The 12,489-nt window shown below is 42.7% G+C and overlaps 1 protein-coding gene across 14 annotated transcripts in view; it reads right to left on the bottom strand.

Moving 5' to 3' along the window:
* The window catches only part of LOC135911416 (uncharacterized), a 989,518-nt gene that overhangs the window by 536,930 nt on the left and 440,099 nt on the right, over window positions 1–12,489 (bottom strand). For 6 of the 14 annotated variants that reach the window (XR_011513994.1, XR_011513995.1, XR_010567334.1 and 3 more), the window contains one exon: window positions 9,655–9,724. The exons of the other annotated variants lie outside the window; for them this stretch is intronic. The gene's annotated coding sequence lies outside the window, so the exon portion shown is untranslated. The remainder of the gene's footprint in view (window positions 1–9,654; window positions 9,725–12,489) is intronic. 14 annotated transcript variants of the gene reach the window in all.

Below are 12,489 nucleotides of genomic sequence, written 5' to 3' on the forward strand. Positions count from 1 at the left end.
CTATGAAGGGAAACCCTTGTAATATTCGTGCTTCTCAACTGCGTGAGACATACAAAAAGAAAATTAGTACTGATTACGAAACATGAACAAAATCCACTCTAAGAGGCGGTATACAGGTATCTTCGCATGACAGGAATGATTGTGTCAAGTGACTACGGAAGAAGCCAGCAAAACAGGGCATGTTGCCAATATTTTCAGTTTCTTCCAAATGATTAGAATAACTTTTAGGCACTTTGAGGTGCCTTTCGCCTATGTGTTGAAAGGGCGCCTTTAAACGATAGTCGTATCAGAAATACACATCGCTAATATTAAGATGCCACTTTTTATCTAGATGTCAAGGTAATTTGTAAAAAGCCATTGCATATGCAAGAGGAATTGGTGCTGAGATGCAATTAAGGAAGGTTAACTCACATGACAGTGGCGTAATGTGCTTGCAACGGAAGGAACAGGCGCAAGTGAGAGAAGATAATTCAAGTAGCCCGAAACTTCGTCAGATCTTTATTCCGTCGAAGGACAGACAGTCTTAATTAGGAGCGCCGACGTGGCGCCGATTTTAAGGACTAAGAACTTAATAGACTCGCAGTTCTACGCGGTTATATTGTTTAACTTTTTTTTTCGTAAATACTGTGCCTGTAGACATTAACCTTTACTTAGGGCAGTTTCATTTCTCTTCGCATCGTCAAGGTCCAACAGACCTCCGATCCTTAAAATTCTAGCCAAATCTGTCGAGTTCCTCTAAATCTTGCGCCTATTTTATCTGTGCCTTGCTGGTACATTTTTGACTCGCTCACCAGTTTTCCTTTTTACCGTTGCAACATCGGCACACTGCTTCCTGCTACTTCTGTACAGACTAGCGCCTTCGGCCCACACACACCGTTCTTCGGGAAATAGTCTGGCTTAAAGAGAAAAAGGAGTAGAGAAACCGAGCCTAACTATACCCCCTACAGGCTCCCTCCCTTCCACTCAAAATACTTCGCAAACGTCAGCAGGACTGCAGTCAGGCAAGTTGAGCGAACGAGCTGTGAATCGTGCACTTCGCACACGCCAAACCCCCAGCGCTCGCAGTGTGCAATACGGCTTCGCTTTCACGTCACCGAGAAACGGCGCCACGGGACAGCAGGTTTGGATGACCAAAGCAGACATTGAGGTAGCCAAAATGCGAGTTTCAAGATAACCAGCACGCTCTTAAGCATGAAACATCAAGGTAGAGTTCGGGCTTTTACTTTTCCGACAAAATTGCTTTACGTCTGCCACTTTAGGTCTGTGAAAGGCCGTCACTGGAAACTGAACCAGGCCACGTTCAGTATAGGAACCCTATCGAGAGAATCTAGCTGAGCAGAGCTCTTTTAGGAACTAGCAGGCATTGTGTTGAATATCATTGGCCTTAGTGAGGTTAGAACTGGTGACTATTATACAGTGCTGACAAATGGCCATGGCTTCTACAATAGAGGGCTCCCAGATAAGATTCAATACGGGGTAGGATTCCCAGTCCATAAGGACATAGCGGGCAACATTGACGAATTCTACAGCATTAGTGAGAGGATAGCTGCAGCCGTAAAAAAACTAAGTAGGAGGTAGAGAATAGGATTACTACAAGCACGCTCCAACCTCCAGTCACGATGATGAAGAAATAGAACAGTTTTATGAATATGTTGTATTAGCGATGAGAAAAATGCAAACTCAGTATAGTGCAGTCATGGGCGACTTCAATTCAAAAGTCGGGGAAAAGCAGCCTGGTGAAGAACCATCGGAAAGCTACGGCATCGATTCAAGGAACACTACAGGAGAGGTGTTGGTAGAATTCGGGAAAGGAATAAGCTCCGAATAATGAATACCTTCTTCGAGAATGTAGCAACAAAATGTAGACATGAAAAAGCCCTAGTGAAGAAACAAGAAATGATATAATTTCATACTGTCTGACGATCCCAGCATATTGCAGGATGTAGAAGTGTTAAGTAGGGTAAAGTGCAGTGTTTATAGGTTAGTGAGGTCAAAACTTTTCCTCAATATGAAGAGCGAAAAAGTAAAAATAGTCAAGAAGAAACAGGTTAATTTAGACGCAGCAATGGTAAAGGCAGACCAATTTCTGGTGGTGAAGCCAACCCATATCTAGGCTGGCTTCAGAAACAGCAATTGAAGTGGCAAGCGGGAGCAGCAAATAAGTGGGAGCCAAGCTTTTCCAAATAACGAAATATCTAATACGGAAAGGCAAAGAATGAAAGTGTAAAACTCAAGAGATCAAACAGAATTCGTGGAACTGTCAAAACTGATCAACAAGAAGAAAGTAAGAGATCTTCGAAACTACAACGTGAGAAAGACTGATGAAGCAGTAAAAAAGTGGGCGGAGCAATAAATCAGTGAGAAGAAAACTTGCATACGTCCAGCCAAGGTGTATGCGCTGAAAGATAAGCAGGGTAGTATCATCAGCAATTTCCAAGATAAAGTAAAAGCAACGGAAGAATTCCTACTGAGCGGCACAGTACCCAGAGCAGCCACAATGTCTCCATTGAAAGTTGTAATGAACAGGATACAGAGACTCCTTCTGTAACTAGCGATGAAGTTAGAAGGGCATAGCAAGACATGAAATGGTGAAAAACGGCAGGAGAAGATGGAATAATAGTCGATTTAATCAAATATGGAGGAGATATCATGTTTGAAAAGCTTGCGGTCCTTCATAAATAAGCCTCCGGACTTCAAAGGTTCCAAAGAACTGGAAGAATGCCAACATTATACTAATCAACAAAAAGGAAGACGTTAACGAATTGAAAAACTATAGGCCCATTATAGGTTATAGGTCATTACGATAGGTTATATGTCTACAGAATAAAGACAACGCTCGACTTCAGCCAGACAAGAGAACAGGCTGGCTTCAGGAAGAGATACTCTGCAATGGATCACATTCATGCCATTAATCAGCTAATCAGGAAATTTACGGAGTGCAATCAACCGCTCTATATGGCTTTGATATATTATGAAAAGTCATTTTATTTGGTGAATATCTTGGAAAATATCTGCAAAGATTCCACAGCTTCCTTGATTGGTCACAAGAAAAGTAGAAATTCACTTATAAAGATAGGGGTCTGAAAAGAAGACACTATCTCTCCAAGAGAGCGAGGATCAATGGCGAACATCTCAGCAGCCTTCGGTTTACAGATGACATCGTCATGTTCAGCAACACTAGATATCAATTGCAAGAAACGATTTAGGACCTTAACAGAGAAAGTGTAAGAGTGGGGCTGAAGATTATTATGTAGATGATTGATTGGTGATTGGGTTTTAATGGCACAAGGGCCAATTCTGGCCGAAGAGAGCCAATTTGTATAGAAGACAAAGATAATGCTCAATATACTGGCAAGAGAACAATAGTTTCGGATCGCTACTCAGCCTCTACAGTCAGAAGCAAATTTACAGAAGAATAAAAATGGGTTGCAGTGCATACATCAGACATGACAAATCCTGATTGGAAGCTTACCACTATCAATGAAGCATAAGATGTACTACAATGAATCGACTCTGCAGGTGCTAACAATTGGGGCAGAAACTTGGAGGTTGACAAAGAAGCTCGAGAACAAGTTAAGGACTGCACAAAGGTCGATGGAACGAAGAATGTTAGGCCTAACATTAACAGACAGGAAGAGAGCGGAGTGGTTGTGAGAGCAAACGGGGATAGCGGATATTCCAATTGACATTAGGAAAAAGAAAATGGAGCTGCTGGAGCTGGTGGAGTGATGGACCATAAGAGTTACAGAATGGGTGCCAAAAGGAGGGAAGCGCAGTCGAGGACGGCAGAAAACCAGTTGGGGTGAAGAAATTAAATAATTCGCTGGCGCAAGTTGGAATCGGTGGCCCAGGAAATGGGCAATTGGAGATCGCGAGGAGAGGCCTTCGTCCTGTATTGGACATCAAATAGGCTGCTGCTGCTGATGATGATAATGAAGTGTTTAGTTGCGCAAACATCTTCATGCACTTTTTTGTTGTTCTCCCTGGAGGAGGCGGCAGTAAGGATGATCATCTAGTCTATTACATTTTTGGCAAAAATAGAAAGATCTACGAGTTCAGCGAGGACGAGTAACCTAGAACTTGAGTGCTCAAATGATGTTATAGGAGACCAAAAATTGACAACAAAGATGTTTACATGTGGATCTGCAAAATAGGTATGTTCTACACATTGAGTACTGGATACTATAGATATAACGTACTTCAGGAGATCCATTGGATACGTTTATATGTTACATATCCTTAAATGGCTCCCATTACCTGGACATAATTGATTTCCTAAATATGTTTACAGTAACCTGTGATGTGCCTGGTGTATTCTAAATACTTGAGTATGATGACCGCGCAAATAAATGCTAAAGGTGAGAACGAACAAAGAACAATGTTTTTCGTTTTTTTCTTCTCAGTCTTGAAGCTAACAGAGTGTTATATCTGCAATCCGAAAAAGTTCAAAATGACTACTGTTGCACTGTAGATGAATATCAACGAAAAAGAGAAGATGACACAGAAATGAAAGACCTACTATGAATGTTTCTGTGTGAAAGTTATGATAGTTTCGTTGCGCAAACTCTTTTCCTCTGAAGGGTTTGGGTGCGAGCTAGTTGGTACGGATCATTCATATTTAAAACAGAGCCAAAAAAACGCGGACAAGGGAGGACAAGGGAGGACACAGCGCTCGTCCCGTGTCCTCATTGTCCGTGTTTTTTTTTTTTTTTGGCGCTGTTTTAAATATGAAAGATCTTTTCCTGTGACCTGTTTATTTCAGCATGCCTGATAATCTCTTAGCTTAAAGCACTTTTCATGACGCATAGTTCTTCCTTAAGCGTGTCCAGAAAGAAACTTGCGACCACGGCAAATGCCTACGCTTTTGTGCGTAATTACTGAGAAAAAATTAAGAGTGTTCCTTCACATGGCACCACTCGTGAAGTCAGCACTACACATACCACCATAGAGTAAAAAAAAAAGAAAAGAATGATCACTTTCTTTTTTCAGACGAACGTTTGAAGACTGAAATTTTTAGCCGACCATCCCTGGCTCACGCCCCCCGTTATCCTTGCATTCAGACACTAGCATGATTCTCATTGGCGCACAAAATTCAAAGCGGGTAATCGTTTTCACGAGCGTCCTCAGCCCGATAAGGAAAGAAGGGAGATATAAGAACAAAAAAAAGAACGGTAGCACACAACAACCGATGTTAACTAATGAACTAGACTACGTCGACATCATGTGCTCTCATAGTGTTTTCTTCGTTTTCTTTTATCTTTAAGGCAATGCCTTTCTAGGAATCTGCCCCCCCCCCTTTTTTTGTATTGGGCATGTCTTTCGTTGGCCGATCCCAGTGATAATGTACCTCATAAAGATTTGGACCGCTCCAGATGGTAGCGCAGTCTATAAAATGTGGGGCGTTCCCGGATATACGTGCACCTTAAAAAACGTGGGGAGGTGTCGAATAAAATTCATTAGGAAAAATTCCAGCAGCTCCAACGCATCTCGCCGGTAGTTGTACACATGGGAGCTTTATTTCAATGCAGAAATAGTGCCGAAAGCTGGGTTAGTTTCGATGTTATTGCAAAGTCAGTGGACGGTCATCGCGAAGGTACTCGAACAAACTGCATCATCCCCACTACAGGCTGTCAAAACACAGCCTCGTTTATCTAATTGGGTGCGCGCGCACTGGCTCTTGCGGCTCGCGCTGGTGCTCCACCGAAAGGAAAAAAAATCAGGTGGGAATATCTTAATAGTAGCGTATACATGTGCATTTTCATACTCCCTGTGCCTTGCCGTACGCTGTCTAGAGCTTAGCAGAACATGATTTGGGTCGCACCTATTATTCGTACAGCCGCGCGGTCTCCAGTCTTTGCACGCATTGTTCCCGTTTCTTTCTATTTCTACGTTATTCCGCTGTTTTAATATATACCATTTCTAGGCTGTTCTATTTATTTTTAACCCTTTAAGAGCCGGGAAAAATCCAAAAATTCGTTCATAAAATGACATTTTTTTTTTGTATCGCACATCTGCATAGAAAGGTTTTTGCAGATTCGGAATGTATATGACATAGAGATAGTAAATTCCCAACTTGTGTCTAAAAATATAGAAATATAAAATGAGGAGGGGCTGGCAGAAGGTTCCCTTCATATAATTTTCTTCGCTGTGGCGATGCGTATCAAAAGTACCGCCGTTAATCGGCGAAATCACAGTCACTGGATGTGTCTGTAGCACTGAAAGCACTGCCATCTTTGTGAATGCTTTAATACAGAAGCCAATCATCTACGGAGCTTGACAACTCACTCAAATGAAAGCCACGCTTTTGCGACGGACGTGACAACACACGACTGACAGCTGCCATTTTTAAGTTTATACCGGACGAACGCGGATGAACGGAATCGAAAGGCCCCTTAAAGGTGCCAATGAGAAAACTCGCCAGAACTTCAAAATAAATTGAACCATTACTGCCATTTACTAGCACATATTAGAGCAACCGAACAGGTGGACAAAAAAGACGTCCTCGGCACTTACTTCAAAATAAAAGTGTAAGACTGGTTCACGGCACTTAATGTAAGCATTCTTCTCGGAGTGCAGGTACTTTATGTATAAACCCTATGCAAGCGATCTTACGCGCGACAGCGACAAACAACGTGATGGAGATGGCTGTCGCGTTCGGTCGTCGCCTATACAAGTCGTACCCCATGCGAGCGACGACTTCGAGCGATGTCTCCCCAGTGTTGCCGGTATGAGGTCAGCAATATAGGCGTCAAAACTAGCGTGACGAGTGCTTAATTACCTTAAGTTGATGTTTTTTACTGTAAAAAGCAACATAAGATATTTCTGGAGATCTTGCAGTAGGTTCTTATCCTTGCACAATAAAAAGTCAATCATTTGCTCGTTCCGTGCCACAATCGGTAGTACTTGGGTGATGCACTACATCCAGTTCCGCCTTCGCGCTATTGGCTAGTCGCTCATAGCACTTCCGGGCGACGAGCGACGAATTCTAGATTTGCAGAACTGAGCGATTGCGCGGCAAGACCGAGCGATCTGTTCCAGCGACGGCCGAGTCCGTCGCTCGAAGCCGTCGCTTGTCGCTGTCGCGCACAAAATCGCGCTCATGGGGTTTAACCTTTACTGCAGGTGTGGTATCTCGTTTTTGTGGGCCAGTCCCGGTGATATTGGAATCTGAAATATGTGGCACTGGGTATATGCACTAAGTATGTGGAGTGGAAATGTCACTTGGACAGCTGCCTCTGTGTATGTTCAACAGGGGCCACTGGGTATGTTTCAATACGTGCGTTTTACTTGATAAGTGCTACCGGGTATCTAGCCTCTCCGTAATTATGCAGATATTAAGTACAGCTTTCGTTTTTTTTTCTGGACATATTCGTCATGTTGACTTTCGTGTCGATGCTTTCCTTTTTGGCAAGGCCCCCCTCCACCCTCCCTCATTTCGTTTCTTTCTAAGCATCACTGCTTCACTGATGTTAATACGTGATCATCAGCGCTGATGACACCCACGAAATATTTTTATTTTTTGGCACGACTATAGGGGGTCCAGTTTTCCTGCATACCCAAAATTTAGCACTTTTCGCTTTTTTACCGTTCTGGCTTAAATCTATGGGACCGTCATTGCGTGTGTATCTGTAATCTTCCCTTATTCTAGCAAAACCACAGCGCCTTGCCCAACTTGGTTCCACTTTCTTCCAATCTACTTTCCTCAGCTAGATCAAGCCCTTATGATTTCGGTAAACATTGACGAACTTTCTTAGGATAAGGTATTGTGCATTCATTTTCGATTTCCGCCTAGAGGACCATTCTTCCATGTTTTGTTTTACTTTGTGTGTTTTTTGTTTCGGTAGTGCAACTGCGGAGAAAATGCGAGCGTCAAAGAAAAACAGGCAAACCGCATGATATACTTGTTGTCCTTTTTGTTTTCTCCTCTCTGGGCAGAACTGCCTGAATATTCTTTAATGTGCCTTCTTATATTTTTCAAACAAGCTTTCCTAGGTCATCTACAGTTAGAGGTGTACAAACTAAAGATCGCGCAGTAGAAAATAACGTCCGCTATTGTTGATATCTTGATAGAGGTTCCTGCAGAAACAATATGAACAGCCCTTACTTACACTTTCTTCATCCATTATTCTTTGCGTTAGCCGTATTGCCTTTTCACGCTTCTTTCATTTATTTCGTGCTTTGCGTTCTTCCCATTGTTCAAAGCAGCATGATGAGTCGGAGCTGCTCTCACGATGCCAATTTATTATAACAAATATCAACTCAATCTAAGCTGACATATGCCGCTCATATGAAGTTCTCTCTGGTAAGCTACAAGGAAGCAATATCGCACTAATTTTATTTTAGTTTATTCCCTTGCCTGCAGTTATTAGCCAACTTATTGCTTTGAACGCAGCGAGGCAAGCTCGGGCACCCAAAGGGAAATATGTTCTTTTTTCCTTCTTATGTTTTCTTGGCGGTAGCTTGCGCTATTCACGGTAATAATGGAACTAGCCCTTTCTCATGATAAGCGCCATATGAGGAAATACGCCAAAAGTTTTAGCCAGACTCTTAGTGAAATGTGACTTCGGATATTTCTTTTTCTTCGCGACAGACTGTCCAAAAAGTACCTTCAGTACAGAGCGTGCCCTCGCGTGGAATAATTAAACGCGACAGTGCCAGGACGCTTATTCTTTAGCTCTCCAGGAAACTCATTTAAATTTAAGGACTTGAAGTGTTTCCGATGTGTGGTGTGTTTCATTCTTTGTATGTCATTGTAAAGTTCACTCAGAACGCAGGGCAACTGCATTAAAAGAAAAACTGTTGCAGTTTACTGTTCAGGAAGCAAGAGCTGCCGTCGAAACTAATCTTTTCGCGTTGAAACGACGACCTGCAGGTAGCATTTCGGAAGAGGGTCTGCAGGGAAGAAAGTTAAAAAATGAAATGCTGTAATATTCCAGCAGTAGGCTGCAACCTAAATATGCCGAAAATAAACTAATGATGTCCCGTGATCTACAGTCGCAGACTGTGGGTATATCCCTAAAGGTGAACGACGTTTTACAGCTACTTAGGACAAGGCCGTTTTGTTCTTAAACTCAATAAATTTCGACATTTTTTTTTTACTCCTTCGAACAAGCCCACAACGCACCTACACCGAGGCTCATTTGTTGTCAGCTGTCATCTACGCACATCGAACCCTTCCCTGTAGTTTTGAAACAGTTATCTCGGCGTGATATAGCAGATCACGGAAGCTTGGTTGACGCTGAACTCTCTTTGCATCAACCCAAAAATGTAAAGTTATCAGTAGACTGTGTATGCTGCTGGCGGTACAAATCATTACTTCATCAGACCAAGTAATGCAACTAGATGGGCTAGTTATTTGGGTGTATGTTGTGAATGACTCGAGTGAGTGACCTCTGTGGTGAATTGATCTAGTCTTGGATATTCTGTGGCATGTCTCATGCGCTCAAGGAATAAACAAATTGAGAGAAATTTAACACCTTGTCACAGTAATCGAAACACTTCAAGCTTCGCATTTTGAGCATGGTACACATGAAGTGTGTGTGTGTGTGTGTGTGTGTGTGTGTGTGTGTGTGTGTGTGTGTGTGTGTGTGTGTGTGTGCATGCGTGCGTGTGTGCGTGCGTGCGTGCGTGCGTGCGTGCTTCGCCTTCGCTTACTTGTCGTTGCACATCTCAGTTTTCTTTTGCATGGGCCGGAGCTATAGGGGTTTCAGATATGGCCTCAGACCTGCACAAGAAAAGGAAATTCTGTTGAAGCACTTTGCAGATGCCGACTGTGGTTTTGTTTCTAAAGTCATCTCATTATTATAAGTTCAATTAAATAACGACACGTTGCGAGAACTCCATTCATACACGTCGCAAAGCATTCATGAGTTGGCGGAAAAGAGTCGAAGTATGCGTCTGTTTACAACAGCAATCCTTCCATGCCATGCACACTGTGCGCAGATGCAACAGCATAATATATTATAATCAAAAACGTCAAAAAATTTATATTTTCATTCATAAAATACATAGTATAAATGCATAGCAATACGTGAGCAAATTCATGTTATTATGGGGAAAAGTGAAAGTTGAGCACAATTGTAAGCGAGGCTCACGTAGTGCTCTTAATGTTCTCACACAGGAGATTGTCCTTTTATGCGACAAAAGAATCTCCCCCTCACAAATGAAAGGTTACATTCATTGACATTGAGGCACCTTGACCGAGTGTGCGTCATAAAAGTGCCTTACACGCCCACAGTCATGTCTTTTTTTTTACTATTCAAGCGTTCTCCCTGAAGATATAGCCCGAACCTTAAGCTCAATTCGGTACAAATTATTGAACATCAATAAACATTGAGACCTGTACATTTTGTCTGCAGCGATGGGAAATAACCAAGCATACGCATACTAAAACTTCCCACATACCGAACTCCCCTCGTCTTCAGGATGGTTGCACTTGCCTGACCAGCCGTGCAATGCACAAATCGATTTGTTTCTTCTGGCAGCCCAGACAGCTGGTGCGGTCACGCTTCTCTTTGTTGCGTACAAACTTGCGCTATGGATTTGCGTTTGAATCCCGTCTATTTCTACCTTAACACTGCGGGCAGAAAGCACCCTTCCGTCTCGGGGGGTCTTTTTTCTTATGCTGTGCGACGTGCACGACAATGTCTTATCTTGCAAGGCGCACAGTAGTCGTTATTTTGTGCATTCACACGTGTACTTGTTGTCTTTTTCTAGCGACCACTTTTTCACCGTTAAACAAATGTGATCGCTCAGCCCGGGACGCACCCGCATATACACGGAATTTCTCGCATGTTATCGATGTTTCTACTCGTTGTCTGTTGTCACCGAAGCTTGTGTAAACTGATTGCATGTGCGACGCGAATTGTGTAAAATTTTCTGGAAGACAAGCAGGCACCAGCCTTTACTCTGGAGCCTCCAATGACCCATGTATAAAATCCGACGCGCTTGATCGGTAGATAAGATTTTCGCCGATCGCCGACTGTATTCGTCACTGTTGCCGTTCTTTGAGTGTAGCCTGTTTTTGAGGGCACAGGTTCCCCCAGGAAAATTTCGTCATTCCCAGTTTTGCTGCTTCGTTCGCCGTCTCCACAACGTGACAATATTGACTATACCTCGCTGTCGCTCACTCACAATAAATAGCATTTTGATGTTAGCAAGCAAAACCATTTCTTCGCCTACTAAGGCTATGCTACAATAGGTTCTGCTGTTGGGAGTAGAACCGGTATGCTTCTTGAAACCTGCCGGTTTGCTCGTACTGTTATGGCGACGAATAGTGGGCAGCGAAAACTAAAAAAGAAAATGACCAATTTATAGACTTGCAGACTAACTCACAGACTAATAAGGAAACTTCAAATTATATAATTTGGATCTCCGGTGAGCAATTTACATTGTCTAAATTGTATCAGACGAGTACAGAATTTACCTCTTATACCAACTCTGCTTGGAATCTAAGTCATGTCGAAGGCGGCGCACTTTAACGTTTCCTTCAATCTTTCTTTGAATCGCGTACTAGGATGTATATGACCGTTTTTTGTTAGGAGGATTATGTACAATCGCCCAATTTTTTAACCTGAACGCGCGAGCATCGACCGGCCAGTCGATAAGCGCCGTATAACGGAGTACAGCGGCGAAGTGTGCGAGAATACGCCTGGCAGAGGGAAGCTGCATTGGACTGTGCATTGCGCGCACGCGCGTATTCTCGCACACTTCGCCGCTGTACTCCGTTATACGGCGCTTATCGACTGGCCGGTCGATGCTCGCGCGTTCAGGTTAAAAAATTGGGCGATTGTACATTCCATGTAACTTATATATTCGTAGCGCAATATTTATACGAATATAAGGAAGCAAGGTGTTAGGTCTGACTAGTTGTTACTCTATCGTCACTTGCACAACACTACTGCGATCAAAGACGAGATGCAGACAAACTGTCTGCGTCATTCCTTTCCGTCCTTTGTCCGCAGTTGCATTGTGCACATCATCACGAATTCAACCGTGGATCTGATAGACGGAGAGTGGTACGATACGACACACTAATATTAGTCATACCGGCAATCACAAATTTAGTTCCTGAAAAGAAGAAGCATAACAAGACGACGTAACGTATGAAATACAATATGTATGGAACAATATGACTGGCTTGTGGAATAATCTAAAATAGTTACTTCATATTCATTCCGTTGTCTGAACGTGGAGTGCCATGACCTATTTCTACTATTGTCGACTTCGGCTAATTCGAGCCTTGCAAGTCTGTAAAATTGGGCCGAATTATCCGAAAGTCGTACTAGCAGACAGTGGTAAAATAAACCATTTCAAATATTTTTTTGCTCTAAGAAGTTTCTAATGTCTTTTTAATTGTTTCTATTAAAGCGCAAATCAACGGGCATGCAATTACGAGTGCCGCCAAGTTTAAACGCTGCATCAGTGTTGGACTGAACGGGAAAGTAAAATACAAGTGAAGTAAAATAGCTTCGAGCCTAGTGAAACAGT

The sequence above is a fragment of the Dermacentor albipictus genome, chromosome 4 (genome assembly GCF_038994185.2).
Source record: "Dermacentor albipictus isolate Rhodes 1998 colony chromosome 4, USDA_Dalb.pri_finalv2, whole genome shotgun sequence".
NCBI lineage: Eukaryota > Metazoa > Arthropoda > Arachnida > Ixodida > Ixodidae > Dermacentor > Dermacentor albipictus.